This window comes from Heptranchias perlo, chromosome 14 (assembly GCF_035084215.1).
Source record: "Heptranchias perlo isolate sHepPer1 chromosome 14, sHepPer1.hap1, whole genome shotgun sequence".
Classification (NCBI taxonomy): domain Eukaryota; kingdom Metazoa; phylum Chordata; class Chondrichthyes; order Hexanchiformes; family Hexanchidae; genus Heptranchias; species Heptranchias perlo.
The window spans coordinates 46,140,741-46,159,837 of NC_090338.1; the positions used below are offsets into that span (position 1 = coordinate 46,140,741).

At 35.9% G+C, this 19,097-nt stretch overlaps 1 long non-coding RNA gene across 3 annotated transcripts in view; it reads left to right on the forward strand.

The window, feature by feature from the left end:
• The first annotated feature begins 905 nt into the window (after positions 1 to 905).
• LOC137332494 (uncharacterized) overlaps positions 906 to 19,097 on the forward strand; it is a 37,820-nt gene continuing 19,628 nt past the window's right edge. For 2 of the 3 annotated variants that reach the window (XR_010965676.1, XR_010965674.1), the window contains exon 1: positions 906 to 1,130. This is a non-coding gene — a long non-coding RNA (uncharacterized lncRNA). The remainder of the gene's footprint in view (positions 1,131 to 19,097) is intronic. The other variant, XR_010965675.1, reaches the window with a different exon arrangement.

Below are 19,097 nucleotides of genomic sequence, written 5' to 3' on the forward strand. Positions count from 1 at the left end.
AAAGTCTCAGCTCTTAACACCCACAAGTCAGTATCAGATGGATAAAAAAGACAATAGGAATTAACTAGTTTGACAGATTTCCAGAATCTAAATTCAGTATAAAATTTATCGCATAACTAGGGCTACAGATTCATAATTTACAAATGCGAAGACACAAAGCAAGCCAGAATTACTCATTTCTCAGACATTTTCTCAGGCACAAGAAAGACAAATTACAATAACATTGCCATTTAAAGTGCTGTTTGAATGCTGATCTCATCAAAGCATTTTTTTTCTTTTATATATATTATGCATTATCCTTTGGATCCTAAAGAAGCATTCCTGTATCAACTGACACATGTAACAGAGCTAGGAGTTTCTGGCTTAACTTAATTTTGTTTCTTTATGATGTCAGTTTCAAAAACCGCGAGTTTAAATCTGTTCCTTGTGTTCTGCAGAGGAAATTCAACACACAGAATGAGAAGGTAGTGGAGCAAAAATAAATATTTTTTGGCTGTGTGAGACTTAAATGAAGATAGAAATTCTATGCACTTGTGTAATTTAAAGCTTGTCAGTTTGCTTTCCCTTTTTGTGGCTATAATCTCTAGATGCAGAGATTGTCCATAGGGAGAAGGAGGAAGTTAGTTATTATAAACAACCTCTGAGGCAGTTCACTCACGTTCCCAGGCACAAAGCTGGCACTGGTCACCGACCCTCTCAATTTTAATGATTTCCACATGGATGAGGGGAGTCTCAAGCCAAGCCTACAATATCGTCGAAAAACTCCAAATTTAGAAGAAATATGAAAATTGCCAAATACGGCTTCCTTAGTGGGTAAAACAAGTTGTGTGCTCAACTGCCACAGGTCAAAGCAAGGTTCATATGACTTCATGTGACCAATAGGATTCATTCAGGGGTCTGTCAGTTGTGGCATGTAGCAGCATTGCCTCTTTTTCAGTTCATATAAGGTAAAAGAAAAGGGTTTTCCAAAGGAAGCAGCACAGAAAAGTATTCAAAAGGCCCACATCATTTAGAAAATTCCAGAGTTGCGGCTCTGTCCTCAGCGGCTGTATTTATTTTCAGGAAGAGAAAATTCAGGCTCTGTCCAGTTCTAACAGGTGTGACCCCACAGCCAAGCAGTGACAATAGAGGTATGTAACCGTTACTCCCTGTATCTGCAGAACTGAAAGGTACGATGTCTAAGAAATCTGAACATTGTTTACACTTAAATTTAGACTTTAAGTAATGGAGCTTGTACACCACATAAATGGTGTTAAGAGTCTTAAACACTTTTATTTTATTGACAGTAAAGAAAATAGAATTTTTTTTTATTGCTTCTGCAGGATGATGCAATCTTACAATACGCCTATGGCAATGAACAATTTAGCGCTTTTCAAAACTCATTTATCCACAAGCTCTTATTGCAGTTTCTAGCCAACGTGGAGTCATATTTTCCTTTGGTTTAGTATTTGATAGCTCAAAAAAATTCTCTGATGACTCCCATCTGTTTTATGCATCATTTGCACAATGTAAAAATGCTTTTCAGAACTCAACTAGACAGATTATTGTACAAATTGATGCACAGCTTTATATTATCCAAGAGACATTAGATTAAAACCTATGTAGAGTTTTGTGCTAATGAATAGGTTAATGACACTAAAAGATTTGGAAAAGTAATTTTTCAGTTGAAATAGGATCCTTAGACTCCAGGGTATATGCAAAGTTTTATGTTAACACAGAGTGTAATACACAGGGGTGGTTGTCTCTGGAACAGAATACTAATTCCAGATGGTTCCAGCTGTCTGCAGAAATAATACTGACTTTCGGCCAAGGCACAGAGCTTTTTCTCTTATTTTGATAAAATAAACAGACTTGCATAATTACTGCTTAATAACTATTATGTGTAATAGCGATAGACCAAATTTGCTGATCTGTTTAAATGAATGCTTTTTTATTATTTTAGTATTTATTGCCAATGGTTTAGTATCTTAAAATGCTATAATTAAAATGGAAATAATACAGCAACCTAATTCAGAAGTGTTGTTAAATGTCTCCTCTAAGTACACAAAATAACTATGATAATACATGCATTTATATTTGTGGATCCTTAACTGAAATATTAATTACATCTCTGAAAATCACTGCGCTCAAAGGAGAGCAGATGCTAGAATATACTCAATATGTGCTTCCAGGCTGAAGATAGCTGAAGTTGTGCACTGGACCACAAATTAATGCATTGTCTGAAGAATTCTCACCATTAAATTGTGGTGCATTTAGGACAAATTTCTCACTCAAATTAAATAGTAAAACTATACATAATAAAAACAAGTTCTGGCTGCCTAATCCTCTGTAACTAAAGACATGCATTCTTCTGCTGCCTCTGTTATTCCAGTCTTGCCTCGAAGATGCTAAGACAGAACAGATGAAGAATGGGAATGTTATCAGGGTCGTGGAGATTAAGTTCTTAGACTTGCAGTTAAGGCTGCACTGTCAAGGTAGTCCTTTAGGTATCTGGCATTGCTGTGAGCCTTGGCAGTTCTCAGTGCTGCTACAGGATGGCAATAAAAAAAATTCCAGTTCCAGCTTGAAAATATTTCAATAACTAGATCAATAAATCAGTGCAGTGGGACTCAAAAACAAACTCCAAAAGGTGAAAGAGGATAGCCAAGGAGCATAGAAGTGAATGCGCTTGCTTCAAATCCCTTTGGTGGAGTGCTTTAGTCTCACACTTGTGACAAGTTTCACTCATTTTCAAATGGACTGTTAAGTTGAATTTATCAGAACAGCAGAATGTTTGACCTTGTGGGAAGAAAAAACTGGAACTGCTCATCTTGCTGCTCAGAATGGAATAGCATAGATGTACGAATCCACACCTTGTTCACTTGCCTTCTCTAGAGGTGGTGACAGGGAGACAGGACTCTTTAAGAATAGTGGAGAAAAAAAGAATAAAGACTATCCTTTGTACATTGTATTATTAAATCTTTTACTTTCCAATTTCATTCCAACTGGTGAACTTGTTACTAGATAGGTGGAAGTGCTGCTTCAATTTTGGTGTCAATACTGGTTTTAAATTATTACTTTTTAACTCATGCAAAGAACAAATTAACTATATCTGCTTTAATTGTGTTTTACGCTTTAAATGCTAAGTAAAGTAAAATAAACTTTCACTGAAAATATTATTGTACTATTGTAGGGTGCAGTTGATTTGAGTTTGAAGTTGGTAAATTTACTTTGTTAGCTCAAATGCCCCTGAAGGCCTTTGTAATAATATCAATTTGTAAATCCTAATGGGCACTTTTTGGTCAAAGTGATCCTGTTAATTCCAACTTTTCTTTTCACGCCAACTGTTTCACCTTTGCTCCTCTCCCAAAGGATTCGACTCCTTGTTAAAGAATAATTCCAAGGTGGCAGACATTCCCCATCGCCTTTCCCAACCCAGGGGGCATGAGGCCAATCCTAGGCTTTCTACAGCTAAGATCAGCACAGAGTGAGGATGAACGTGGGGTTTTTCTGGTCTGTATGGCTCAGCTACTTATCGGGTAAACCTGCAGAACCACGGGGGAAGCTAATTTCAACTTTAAAAAAAATATAAAATAAGAATCATGGAGATTTCAAAATAAAATGCATGCATTTCATAGTGTTGAGCTTATTTAACTTTTGCATAATAATATTATAGATACTGACATTTACACAAATTATCTTGTTAGTTTTAGCTCAGTGAAAATCCCCATTTTGTGCAGTAATACACATTTGTTGTTTTGTTTAGTTCTGCGCCAGTGCATTTTAAATATGCAAATTAAAACAGTTTTTGCCACACTGCAATTTTGAAGGCACCATTTTTGACTGCAGTGCCAGGATGAAAATGCCACATGCACCATTAATAAGCGACTTGGCCATGTTATGACAGCTGAAGATATATAAAATAATATTTGTGAAACTTCAGGAGGGAGCACACTCAGTGTATATATGTAGCACCAATACCAAGATATTTTATTAAATTGCTCATTTTTTATTTTCCACCAGCAAACAATTACAATTTTATAAGCAATAGTCAAAGGAGGTTAAACAATGGGGCCCCGATCTTTACCTCCTGATGCTTGTCCATCAGGAAGCATTTTATTCAGCCCTTAGTGCCAGATGGTGTTTGTGAAAGATTTCAAGTACCTTGCTTTAGATTTTTATTTTAGACCTCTACTCCAAATGAAGGATGTACATTTGATATTTACACCTAAAAAGGTTTATTAAATATTGCTTTAAAAAACTGCAGACTTATTTTCATCCTTAATTTGTAACTTCAGTGGAAAATGAGCTAAATTCCAAAGAATGCTGTGTGTTGTGAAAGCAGGAAATGTGCTGGGAGACTGAAGTGGCCTCCTCCAGATTTAAGCTGATTCCTGTCTAGATGAATACAACAGATCAGATGGCAAGTTATACCTTAAAAGGCAATGGTTAGATTTAAGCAGTAGTTTTGCTTTTATTTGCATCTGTAGGTTTCACTGTGTTTCAGTACAGATTTATTACTGTTTCTCAGTTAATTGTAATTAATAATTATTGATCCAATTTATCGCCATTTTCTGCGTAAATTTCAATTAAGAATTTATTCTTCCTGCTGATCTTATCAATATAAAGATAGGCACGATGATAACATTTGACAGTAAAGCCAGCAAAATAACATGATAGGATAATGAGAAACTTATTACCTGTACATTTATTTTGTTTTCATTGCAACATTTGCTCACCCCTTTAAGATAAAATGTTGGTAGAAAAAATTGATTATTTTACATTGAAAATGCACAGTATTCTCACCTCTAAAGATGATAACATTATTTTATGGTCTGACATGTAGCTTTAAGTTGAGGTTTAACATGTGGAGTGTTTAATGACCTACCTTATCCAAGTTGCTCTTTTAGTATTCTCTCCATTAAAACTTTAAGTGAGATCAGTTAAATAAAGTCCCATACTTGGGACTTCTTTGTTTTAACAAGGATTAATTACATATACAAAAATATTTATTTTTTCAGTTATAGAATTTATTTTTTTGGGTGTTATATTTTTCCATTCTGGGCTTTGGTGGGGATGGGGGCGGGAGAAGGGGCAGGAAGGGAGGAATGACAATGGGCAGGCCACTGTGGGAGCTAGCAGAGGGGAAAGCACAAAGATGAGGTCCTCTGTGGTCTCAGGCCATTTAAACAGTGTTGTGTGAGTGACTGTATCACACTTTCCTACCAATTGATAGTCTTATCAACATTGCATTGAGTTCTGACAATCTTCAATTGACTGTACTCCAGAATGTGAATTGTCACTGATGAATACAGGAGAAGCAGCATCAATCAATCTTATTGAGAAGGCCAGATTAAGGTGCCATTAGAACAAGTAATGAAGTGAATTATTTTTGATTGGAATTATCCAATACTATTCTGCGCAATATCCAATTATCCAATACTATTCATCCAAAAAAATGGGATTTGATAGTTAAGAATTATCCTTTACTAGCACCAAGTATGCACAAGCCTAACCAAACTATGTCTTTCTGTAATTTTTTGTAACCATAATGAGCAATTTTTTTTTGTTCTCTTCAACAAATATTTGAATGTTGATTTTTTTAAATGATGACCAAGGAGCTTTTTATTGTTGATATCCATCTTATGTGGAAAAAATTACATCAACTTTAGCAAAGCACAGAAAAAATTTCTGTTATCAATGGTTCTAAAGTATGTTCTCTTGTGCAAATAAAAATAATAAACGTTTAAAAATATATTGGTATTAAAATAAACCTTACCCATCTTAATTCATTTTCACATCGGGATTTATTAAGGATTGAATTGTTGGGGTGATTTTTTTCATGTATTGTTTTATTTCCTTAGTTTTCTGGTGTTTTTTTCTTTTCCTAAGGTAATACAACCTGCGATCTCTGGATAAATCTAATTTGTGATCAGTCCTAGGGACTGGCAGAATTACATTCTAATTTCTAAAAATCTAATTTTACTATTTTAATTTGTACCAGGACAAAGCTATGATTTAGTCATTACTTTGAATTGCAACACAAGATTTTTCAGCAATATAGAACTAATATACAACGTAGTTTTCACTGCAGAGATATGCAAACCTCCCATTTTATTTAACGGTACCAGATAGGAATAGCTGCTTACAGTTGTGAGAGTCCGGGGGCCATTTCCTACAAATTATCTATTAAGTTAAAGGTTTTGCTTGATTTTTAAATCACCATTTCTCCACCACCAAAAGGATAATCTTATTTTAGCCATTGTAAAAATACAAAAGGCTGAAAAAACTCTTTGAAGATACATACCCTCTACAGCACCAAAGGACGAGGTTGTTGCCGTGAATGTTGAAATCTCTCCTATGATTACATTTTAAACAGCAGTGAAAACAATATACGAACAGTTATTGACACAAAAAGTTCAATGTTGGTGTAAAAACTAAAATAAAATCAGTAATTAAAAATCTACATTTCAATTTGCTGAATGCTTGAGAATAATGCATTATTAATGTCAGGACTAATGTTTTTACTGTAAGGGTGTATGCATCTGGTGTGGAACATAATTATTTCACAACATAAATCACTGATACATCAGCTGTAACCTTTACCCTGTTGTTACCCAACCTTAACCTATTGACATTGTCCAAGCATACATCTATTCCACCTAAGCTAATTTGAAAATGCAGTAACAGTCAGGAACTCTGCACTCTATTAAGCTCTCTCCATGCAGACTTCCTTTTTGTTCTTTACCGCAAAGTTGCATGCAAAGGAACAATTAACTTTAAACTGCAGTAAAATTCCTTCACATAAAATGTTACAACATGTTCTGTAGCATGGGGCTTCCTTAAGGGAAATCACATCCCTTGGTCTTAATGCTTTTGTTTTAAAGGTACGCCAATTAGTGCTTAGTATATATTGTTTTAGGAAAATCTCCACAACAGTACAGTGTCTTCTCTGTAACTGGACTGTATAAAGCATGTCTATACCTTGCATTTGTAAACCAGTTAAAAAGTAAATCCTTTAACTACCCCTCCTGTCTATGTTAACATTTAGGATTAGTTCCACTGGAAATTTTGGAAGCAGAGAAATGGATATAGGCCAGTTATATAATACACAGTTTGTATTAAAGCAAAGTAGTTTCAGCTTCACTTCAATGGAAACCGTGCATTGTAAATCAGAAGGAAAATCACTCAAATTACATTTAGGCAAATGTTATGAGAGCAGCTTCATGAAACTCAGTTTTGAAACTTAATTTTTAATCTTTTAATGTTAGTAAAGAGCTGACTGATTTGTTGACTTCTTGTTACCGTGAAAATTTAACCGACATGCAGATGCTTGTGCACACAAGCATTAATAGCTCTTCTTCCTAGCCAAACAAAAACAGAAAATGCTGGAAACATGTAGCAAGTCAGTCAGTATGTGTAGAGAACAGACAAGTTAACATTTCAGATATAGCCCTTCATCAGATTAAAAATTATATCTGAAACCTTAACTTGTCTATTCTCTCCACGGATCCTGACTGACCCACTGAGTATTTCCAGTATTTTGTGTTTTTTTATAAGCAGAGGTGGCTTCAAACTAATACTTGTAGTGTCACGATATTTCTAATGATCAAGAATTCCATTCATTAGGGCTGATTTTAACAATAGGCAGAGAACAGGCAGGCTGTAGATGGAGTGTGCCCTCTGCCTGCCTGTTCTTGCCACTGTGAAGCTCAAGTCATTTGGAGACTCATTTACATGTTCTGGGAGGGCAGGAAATCGTCCGGCTCCCATGCTGAGCTGGCCGATAATCAGAGCTTTTGTGGGGAGGCAACTCCAGAGTGGGAAGTGGGGGGGGTCTCAGATGGACTGGCAGCCCCTGGTGTTTTTGTAAGCGGTCTCCAGCAGTACTTTTAAGGACTGCTTGTTAGACCGCTCATCATTTCGTACAAATGGGTGGAGGTTGTACGTTGCACGCTCCACCTGTTTGTACCTCACAATTGCAATCAGGGTCCTATGTATGTCAGGACCCCGATTTGCATATTACAAGTGGCCTCCTGCTTGAAACAGGTGGGCACTCTGGCCGCCCATCTAAGGACTCTACCCAAGATGGTGGCAGCTAGAGTGTAAACTACCACCCCATCGGTTCTATTAAGTATCAAATCAACAAGAAACTCTTTAGAATCTATTGGGATTCGTTTGGGGGAAAAGGCTCCAGCACTGGAAAAGTTGTTTTACAACTTGTCTAGATGTGTGAACTAAAGGGTTAAAGTGACTTTTCAGTCAGTATGAGTCTCAGACACAGTTTGTTGATTCACCCTCAGAGTGTAATTACAGCTATTTGTGGTCAGTTGACTATGAAAATTAATCTGTTCTGGTAAATTGTGGATGATATCATTGATTTATTTTTTAAGATAAAATGTCAGACATACTTTAGTTTGTAAAGCTTAAAGAGTGAAAGAATTTTGTAACTCACATATTTTAGATTTCTAAACTTTATTATTAGTGGACTACATTTCACTTTCAAGTTTTATTGTATGGAATCATTCTTATAACTCATTATCCCTAGACAAAAATTGTGCAGTTTAAAACACATTTAACAAGTCTCAGATTAAAATGCTTCATCTCTCCATCTCTCAATCCATTCAAGTAATGTTTGTGAAGTTAATTATTCTTCTGCTCTGATGTTGATGCATCCAAATACATGATAAAAATCATAAAATACCTTCCATGCATGCTAGATACATTTCCTAGAAAATTAGAAGTTACAGAACATAAGGAAGTCATCCAACCCATTGTTCCTGTGCTAGATCTCCAATTGGAGCTATCTACTGTAATCTCATTTCCCTGCCCTTCCCCTATATCCTTATATATTTTTCCTTTTCAAATACCTATCCAGTTCCCTTTTAAATTGTTACATTCTCTGCTTCAAATGCCATTTATGGTAAAGAATTCCATGCTCTAATAGCCCTTTGTATGAAAAAAGTCTTCTAACTTCCCCTTTCATTCTCCTAATGATAATCCTGATTCTAAGACCTCTTATCACTGATTCTTCAAGCAATAGAAACAATCTTTCACTATTTACCTTCTCAAAACCTTTCTTAATCTTGAAAACCTCTAATAGGTTCCCCTTTACCTACTCTATTCAAAAGGAAAAAAAGCTCAATGATTCTAGTTTTTCATCATAACTATAACCTCTTATTCCTTTCTTATAATGGGGTGCTTAGAACTGTATGCAATGCTCTGAATATACAAATTCTATATTACTTCCTTGCATTTCCAATTAGTGCCCCTACATATAAAACCCAGAATCCCATTTGTCATCTTATGACCATGTCTACCTGCGCTCCCACCTTTAAAGATTTGTGTGTCTGCACCTCTAGATCTCTCTCTTCCTCCACTCTACTAAGAATCCTCTCATTTGGGATATATTTCCTTTCACTGTACTTTTCTCCAAAATGTAATGCCTCGCAATTGTCTGCATTGAACTGCATCTGTCATCTATCTGCCCATCCTGCGAACCTGCATATGTCCTTCTGCAATCTCCTGCTGCCTTCCTCAGAATCTATCATGCCCTCTAATCAGCAAAGTTCAATATCATTCCTCTTGTGCCTATATCCAAATCATTTATATACATGGAAAAGGAAAGAAGTACCAGCCACAAATTCCTGGACACATCATGACCTATGTCTAGCCAATCTGAAAAACATCCACTTACTCTTTGTTCCTGTCCCCAAGTCATCTCTCTATCCATGGAGCTACATTCTCTTTAATACCATGTATTTTATCTTTTGTAACAACTTTCATATATGGAACCTTATCGAACACTTTCTGAAATCCATATATTCAATGTCCACTACATTCTCTTTATCTACATCTGTGATTTCCTTAAAAAATGTAATAATATTATACACCAATCATTTTACAAAATTTATTTTAATGTGTATATTGCAACCCATAAAATTACTGGATGAAATGAAAAGTTCAATTGCTTTGAATAATGCAGTGAAAAAACAAGTAAATGTATTGCAAAGGAATGTCGACCAGTGTTTATCACTTTTATCACTAGTGAACTATTTTCCAGCCTCAAATCCAATTACTTTATGTAGATCCTGTCTTATATTACAGGTTAGACTTGGAACTCAAATAACTGTTCATAGCTGGAATGACTAGACTGAAACTAATACTCTATTTAAGATTACAATCCTTGGACCTTAGCAACAATCAACTGGTGTGGATGGTATTAGCAAATTTTGAACAGTATTTGCCAGATCCATTTTTTAAAATATCTGGATTCTTGATGTCATTGTAAGATACATTGTTATTTTAATTTTCTGCTGGCAACACATTGATAGATGTATGCATTGTCACTTGGAATTTTGTTCTGAGAAGCTTTGTGTTTATGAAAAACACTGAATTTCTCCCACTCATGCAAACTAACATCGCTGTCTATGAATTATACTTGTGAATAACAATGTCCTGTGTATGTCTGTGATTTTGCAATGCAGCAGATACAGTCTTTTCTAAATATAATTTTTCAAATCTAAGTTAAACATCTTTTCAGATGACAGAATGAATTGCATGATCTGAAATCATGTTCAGTGGAAAAACGTACTGTTCTGTTTTTAACTTAGCCGAAAATGAACAGCTACATTCCAGATAGTTGACCTTCAAGTTCAACAAAGCAAGTTCAATAAAGATTAAAACCATCTGAACAAAGGTTTGCTGCACTTTTCATTTAATTTCCCCTTACAACTGGTTATAGAGTTCCTGAATCTGTGGCTATAAATTTATTTTAAAATTAAACCTAAGGTACAAAAACTTGGCTGCGAAACAATGCTTTTCTGAAATGCTGGGATAGTATCACCTCTATGGCTCTGTTGTTAAGCAGAAGTCTTTCAATAATATCTGCTTAAACAAACATAATAATTAATTCCTGTTGATTGTCGCTTTCATTTTATTCCTATTTGCTTGTTCAACTTTTTTCTGTCATAAACATTTCTTAATTTCAACTTTCCTGGGTTATATATCCATATTAAAAGCTACTCAACATGGCTTTTGGAGTGTCAACTGGGAAGTAACAAGAGGCATTTTCAGGGATCCCTTTTCTGTTCCCTCAGTTCCTTGTTGTCTTGCTCACCCTTGTCTTAGCTTTCCTATAAATTCTTGGATATATATTGCAAAGTCATGTAGATCACTTATGCAAGTGGAAGCTCAGTGCATTCAGATTAACAAATGCCAATGGCTTTCTTATCAAGTTTCTTTAAAAATTTCTGCTTAATTTACATATTTCCTGAATATTCATTCTTCTTGTTATTTTGAATAGCAGCGAGTAAATAATTAAAGGCCTCCAATTTTAATCCAGGAATAAGAAAAATAAATGATAACCTGGTGAAAAATTTGCTAGTTAGTTTTAGGAAGAGAAGATTTTGAAATAACAGCATAGCAGTAACAGAAGTGAATAGTGCACAGCAGTTTTCATCCAAGAGCATGGTGTGGTGGCCATTAGCAGTTATATCAATGGAGGAAGAGAAGAGAGAGCAGCCAAGAGCATAGAGAAGATAAAGGATGCACAACTCATAGCAGAAACTATCACAACAGAGTAAGCTACCTGGTCAAGACTGGGAACAATGCATGAGGGGCACAGGGACACCAAGGAGGCTGTGTTTGAGGTGTGCCAACTGGGCAATGAGTCCTGCAGTGACAGCCAACCATCTACCAAACATTACCAGTGGCAGCAAAATCATTAATACCTTCAGCTTTTATATCACCGATATTATTCAAGCACACACAAAGAACATCATGGAGTCAGCCACTTTGTCTTCTGGACATCTGAAATTTTATTTTCTACACAATGGAAGAACAGAAAGCAAGATATATTAAAAGTGAATTAATTCAATTAACTTTTTTATGCTCATGAAGTATGCATTTAATATATTTTCCTGGTATGTTTGTGCATTTGTATGCCTTGATCTTCTCCATGTTGCTTGTGTGAGTGTGCACTACCACTAAGTGCTCATCTAACTGAGGGAGCAGTGCTCGTATGTGATTCCGTAGGCAATTGGTAGGGTGCATAGGATTCAGAAGATCCATTATCTATATCTATGTCTGATCCTAATTGACCTGTATTGGTGCCAGAGGTTTCCTTTGCTGAAGTGCTCTAGATGATGGCTGGAGGTTTATATGATGGCATCGGCATGCGTGTCAACCAGCTACTCCTGTGATACTGTACATCTCTCACAATGCACAGTGGCCTATGAGTTCTCGAAATCCTCCTCACATTTGCCTGTAACTGTTTTCCAAGCAAAATGAGGCTGCCTACTACTACATCTTGGAGTTTGGACCCCAAATCCTCCATAGTAGCACAATGGTAGTATTTCTGAAAAGTGCTTCTATTGTGCCTATGACCGGCAAATGTTATTGGTGTTGCCAAACAATAGGTCAGGTGACTATTGTTCATCCAAATCACGCCACCTTCCAATGCTTTATGTAAGACCTTCTTGCCACCACCTTATGCTGTATCAGTCTCCTTATGGAACCCGGCCCACTAAGGTCCCCATTTAGCTCAGGAGTGGTAATTAGCATGCTAGAATTCCCCCCTGAAGCACTTGGCTTCCATTAATCTCCACCATTGCTAACCCTTTAGCAATAGTGATCTTTCCCACAGTATGTTTATCTGCATTAATGCAGGATATAGGTGGGGGTGATGATGGTTAATGGTCTTCAGGTGTGCTTTATGGACCACTGGATTATACTTGCTCTGTAAAGAGAGCAGATGGGATATTAAGAGCACAAATGACAGTAACCAGATGGATAAGTGTCCTTGTCATTACTAACATTTAGTCATAATTTGCATGTATGGACATGTAAATATAACATATAACTTCTAAATCATAGAATATATAATTAATATGGTACATGCTAGTAGTTCCATGCACTCTTCTAATCTCCACTGTCCCAATGTCGTCGAGATTGTCCTTACTGAACAAGTCAGCTATTTTTTCCTCCTAGGTAGTGTATTCATTATTGGTTATAGGGTCCACCAGCTGCTCCATGCTGGTCTTTAACATCAGAGCAGTGGGAATTGAGATGGGGGTGATTTGGCCAATGAAAATCCCATTCTTGTCATACATTTTGTCTCCTATCATGGTATGTATAATGCAATTTGTATATCCCTGCTATTTTCAATTCTATCATCTCACTTATTACATCCTTGATAACATTTCTCTATATCAGTACAACACTTTTTCCATTTGTTTACAACTGCTACTTTCCTTCATGTCCAGTTTTACAGCAATATTCATGCCTTGTCTTTTTAAAATCATGCAATTCCTGCTGGACTTCACACAAGGTCCTCCAGTTATTGGCACTTTGTTGACCTGTTCTGAGGCAAACTGCCATGCTTGTTGGCTTCTTTGTTTCATTGTGATCCATTTGACCTCAGCAAAACAGCAGTTACCAGCTTGTCCACGGGCTGATTGAGGAAACTGGACTTTTCAAACTTGGCAATGAACCATTTTGTATTAATTTTCCACACTTCACAGCTTCATTATCAAACTTTACAACATTTATATCAGTTAAGTGACCTATTAGTTGCATGATAAGTGTTAAAGAATCATTATTACGGTACTGTTGTAGTTGACTTAGTGGAGTAGATTTTGACTTTGTACGATTTTGAAGTCAATGGATATAAAAATCGGGAGAGATGTAAAACAGGCAGCCAAGTTGCTATCATCAGTTCTACACTATCACACCAATCTACACCGATGTGTTTTTTTTACTCTAACAAAATTACATTCTCATGAAACACACATTCTCACAATTTCTTTTGATGGTTGTTAATTTCCACTTTATCAAATAGAAATAAATATGGTGCAATGTAAGTCATCAGAAACAAACATTCCAATTGTCTCTGAATAAGATCCATGGACATTACTACTGAAGTCCTGGAACAGGCAAAGAAATTTCGTTTCTTTTTTATTGTTATTTTTGCAGTTCCAAGTGCCAAATGCATTTCGGCCAAACTGTCTGGATTCATTCAAAAACTGCCCTGCATCCAGTCCTACCACCTCTAAGGAAACAGTTAGAGCTTAAAGGAAAAAATGCCCAAAGCAAAGGTATCATTTTGCCCCCTTGCAGAGAAACTTTTCAAAGTCAGACAGCTTTTTAAGTTTAACATGTTATACCCTTTACAAGTTGTGGTATTCTAATTTATCCCAGTAAAAACCACAAATTCCTTAGATCCTTTGGCATCCTTCCAATAACATGATTAAGGCACTCTGAATCAGAGTTACTGGAATCTGGTTTTTACCATATATGGAATTGATTTTCTTTCAGAGAATGGAAAAAGTAATGGTATTTTTAGTTAACATTAGGCTTTGTATGAGATCATCAATAATCAGACTTGATATCAGAACCAGACTCTTTTTATTGCATTTTTGTATAACTTGTCTATTTTTGCTGCAAAATCATTTGCACTGCATACGTTACCTAATAAACTAGAACAGCAGATTCTTTTGATCCTGTTCTAATGAACATGAAAGAGCATTAAATATGAAAGTGTTACCTATTTAGGCACATATGAACATACACTGCGCAGTATTGTTAGCCAAAAAAGTTACTTACAAGCAGACTTGCATATTAAAAGACAAGACTGCCAATACAATTACTATTTAAGGAAGAGAAACTAGGGCTTGGAAACAATCAGTAAATCAAAAGGAATTTGTTTATCAAGGATCAAAACTTGATATAGTGTATTTGGATTATACTGTGTATTAACTGTATGCTTTACAAATAATTGCAGTTTTTTTTTAAACAGAGGAATTTTCAGTGTAAACTTCAGCTTGTGCATTTCAAGTCGGCAGACTGACTGCGATTGGAAAGCTAGTAAATGAATACAATAAATAACACATTTGTTAAAAAAAAAATGAAGGCCTTTGAACATATTTAGCTTAAAATTCGACTTTATAACGTTCAGCACTGGAATTATTTCAATAAAAACATTTTGCAGACATTATATGATAGATACTCTGCAAGCTGCACAGGAAATTTAAGATTCAAAGAGTGCTCAATTTTACTGCTAATAACCTTGGTGTGAAGCATGGGATTACGAAAAATTAAATGAATATCTCTCTGAGTGAAAAAAAATAATTTCAATTAAAAGAAATTAGTAGTTGCCTAATGAGTATTTAGTGCCTGACTAGTTACTAGGGTAGCACTGGTCAGTGAGAAAATTCTTCATTCATGGAGTGCAGTATAAATGATATAGTACACATTCAGAACCATTTACTAATAGTTAGCATATACAACCACCTGGTGTCTTCGTTGGAATATGGGTTTGTAATGCACCCATTTGTTACTTAATGGTTCAACCTTGGTTTCCTATTTCAGACTTTAAGTTTCGCAAAGCACATTACAGCCCTAATATAGTTATTTGATTTTGTGACATTTATTTGACCACAGAGCCCTGTTTGTACGCTTAATTAAACAAGTTAATCTCCCCACTTTGTAAGCAATACCTTTTGTAAAATGAAAGCTCCCATACTAAGTTGTATAGCTGATGCTGAAAACATTGCTAGGTGTCACTTAATATAATACGTACTGTAATACATCACTCAGACTTAAATATCTAGATATTCTGTCACTTAATTAACCTTCAATCTGTTATATTGTGACAATTTTAAAAAGTGTCCGACTAAGGCTGCAAATGACTCATCTATGTCAAGCTATACATTTATGCTCCCACTATACCACCAAACATTTACTATTTGCGATGCAAAATTGTACAGAACCTGTCATTAACAGGCCACCAAACTAAGCAGATGGTTGGAACTTGTGCAGAAATCCCATTCATTGTTAAAACAATACAATCCACCATTATGAACAATGTTAATATCTCTGCTATTTAACAAAACAAAATGGATGCCTCTGAAAAAATGTAACTAGATGTTAGTCCTTCTTGTTATAATTGAGGCCAGATTATAAGAATTTCTATCAGTTTGCATAATTCAACTGTACAAAATTCTTCAGGAAAAGGTATACATAGCTTACTGAGAAATTCAGATCAAATGTTTGGAAAATTATATTTCTCAGATCTGTGAGGATTATATCCACTACGCACCTTATAAATCACATATCTGACTAAATATTATTACCAGCTATCTTCAGTGATTACAAAGATTTGTATTAGGACATTGAGCAGTTGAGTCTCCTTGCAATAACCTGTTATTCTGTCCGTCCGTTGTGTTCTGCCCTAGGGCAAGTCCTAACACAAGTCTTATACATGAGATTCTTGAGCCATTTACTACGGAAGAGTGGCTGATGTGGTTTTCCATTGCCTTCCTCATGGCTTTTATCTTTAATGTACCTTCTCCTTTGTGGGCTCGAACCAAGGCTAAAGAGCCCCACCTGCGCTTTAAGATACGGGTGGCCATCTGCACCCATCGGATGCAAATACCCACACATCAATCCAGTATTCAAAGCCAACGTTCCAGTCTCTACTTGCCAGGGCTGTCTGGAAGAGGCCTAAACCCAACCCTTCTGACTCAAAGACGGGAATACTACCCCACTGCATGTCAAGTCAATATTTAGAGTCCATATTCTAGCCTTCACTTGGGCTGCCTGGAAATGGGGTTCAAGCCCTTTACCTTTTGACTTGGAGGCGGGAAAGCCACCACTAAGCCAAAGGCTCACTCCGAACTATTACAAACCTATTATAACAAGCTTTTCACTTAGTCTTATCTGAAAGTCTATTATAGTTGGAGAAGCTCAATTTCTGATAAAATGAATTCCTGGTAAGACACTGGTATTCATCATTTTGTAATGATTAGACTGCATAGAATTGAACATTCTTGTCATTATATTCAGAAGTGCGAAGTACATATCCAAAAATGCCTGAACTTTTATGCATGGGGATTTTATATATATATATATATGTATATATATATATATATATATTACATATTTCATGTAATTGTTTTGAGCTATCATAACAACAAAAGGCAGTTTGAATCTAGCATAACATGATGACTAAATTTATAACAAAGCCTTGTAGTCTCACGATGCATTCTGTTTGAGATAAAACTTAAACGTTTAGTTCCAGTGCTTCTGTTTTAAGCTAATTCCTTTCCCCTGCCCTGATCTCATTTCCCATCCAGGCCTGCACTCACTTCCCCTGACTGTTTTAGATCCCTTGCTGATCACCATTTTGATCTCGTCGCCAGCCAAAGCAATAGCCAAAGTTTCATTTTCCTACACAGTTGAAATGTCACAGGCAAAAACCTCAGCTTCGTTCCACATGGATGTTACAAGGATGCAGAGTGAGTCACATTAACAGCATTTATGCCTGTTGACGCTAATTTGATTGCCCTTGAAGTTATTATTTTGTAACTATGAAAATAAATCATTATCTAACAAATATTAGATTTTACTTAGCCGTTGGTAACAGCACATGGTGTTTCAGAACTTATTTAAAAAGGTGCTTAAATTTAATTGAAGCCGTGAACAGCAAAGAACAAACACTTCCTGAGGGATGGTGAGCTGCTGGTGTTCTCTTATTTAACCAACAATGTTATATATCATGTGTGATGCAGCATATGAGTTATGAGGCTTTCACTTTTATCTAGCTGTGACAAATTTTGTATAAGCCTTTGTAGATTTAATTTGGAGGGTGGAAAGCACTACACCAGCTGAGGTTCTTACCTTGTCGCTCTAGAGAAAAAATATCCAGACTGCCACAAGATCCACTCAGTAGCATTAACTATGCTGGTTGTTCAAGGGCAGTTAACATTGAGTGCCCAGATGTGCCATGGGCAAAGATAAAACCAGCCATTTACCACTGCACAGTCATTTGCAGCGGACCAGTGATCCCTCCCTGTGGGCAGCAGGACTTAAAGGGTCACCCTGCTCCTCCAGCCTCATCTCCTAAATCCAGTTGGCAGAGCTGAATTACACTTATGAAGAGATTGTAAGAGATAGTAGGTAATCTAGTAGATTAGAACAGTAAATTAACAATGCTGTTATGGAATGTATTACTATAGCTCTTTGGCCATGTTGTAATCCTTAGAAGGTTAGCCTTCTATGTTATATTGTAGCTTGTAGTAGGTAATGTGTTACATCATGGCTGAATCCTTTTGAGGTAGTGCCCTTTCTCTACTTGATAATCCCAGCAATAGGAGAGCACACATAATGCTCTTGGCTTTACTTAAGGATGACTGAAGCATTCATTCTCAGTGGGGGGATAATGCACCAAAAGATATGCAAGATCACAATTACACCCATTCAGGATTACAGGCAGACCTAGGCTTCCACGACACACAGCTGCATTAATGCTAAGTTAATGAGGAAGAAAACAAATGGCAAGAGTTATTCTCCACCTATGCAGCTAGCCTTCTGAAAGAGGTTAATGACAGCTTTAAGGAATGTTTTATCTCCATTATGTTAATTGAGATTTGAAATTATTTGCAACAAAAATGAACTTTGGCTGTTCACCATTTCAACATTTTTGTGCTGTCTCTTTTGGGACTCAGAACTCTAGAAATAATTGTTTTTGGCAAAGCATAGTAGTGCATAAGAAACTGATTTAAAGAAAAACACAATAATGTGGTTTATGAGTCTCATGACAAACAAGTTTTAATACTTCACATAAAATATGTGGTTCCCAATCCTAATAAAGCGACAATGAAGTCATAGAAAATCTTGGTGTTGGTGATTTAAAACCTAGAAATGTGAAGATGTCTTTTTGTCAAATGTCTTCCCTTACTATGGTCTCTCATCCAAAGATTTCTTGTATTTATATTTATATTATTTTTTATCAATATGAAGTTATTGTATATCATTTTAGATGTTACACGTGTTGGTTGTTTGTGAGATATTTTTAAGAATCTCCTTATTCAAAGCATTATTCAACAGTCTCAACAAATAATTTGGTGCCATTCAGATGTTAATCTAGCCTGCTAATATAATTAACATTCAACACAGGCAGTAAACATACACTTTTTAATTTAAAATAAACCTTATAATGATTGGAGAAGTATAGCTTTTATTCAGAGTAACTGGTCTGAAAAGTCATTCAGCTTTATTGCTAGTGAGTTATGGTATCACTCATATGCATTCAATTAATGCTCTACTTCACCCAATAT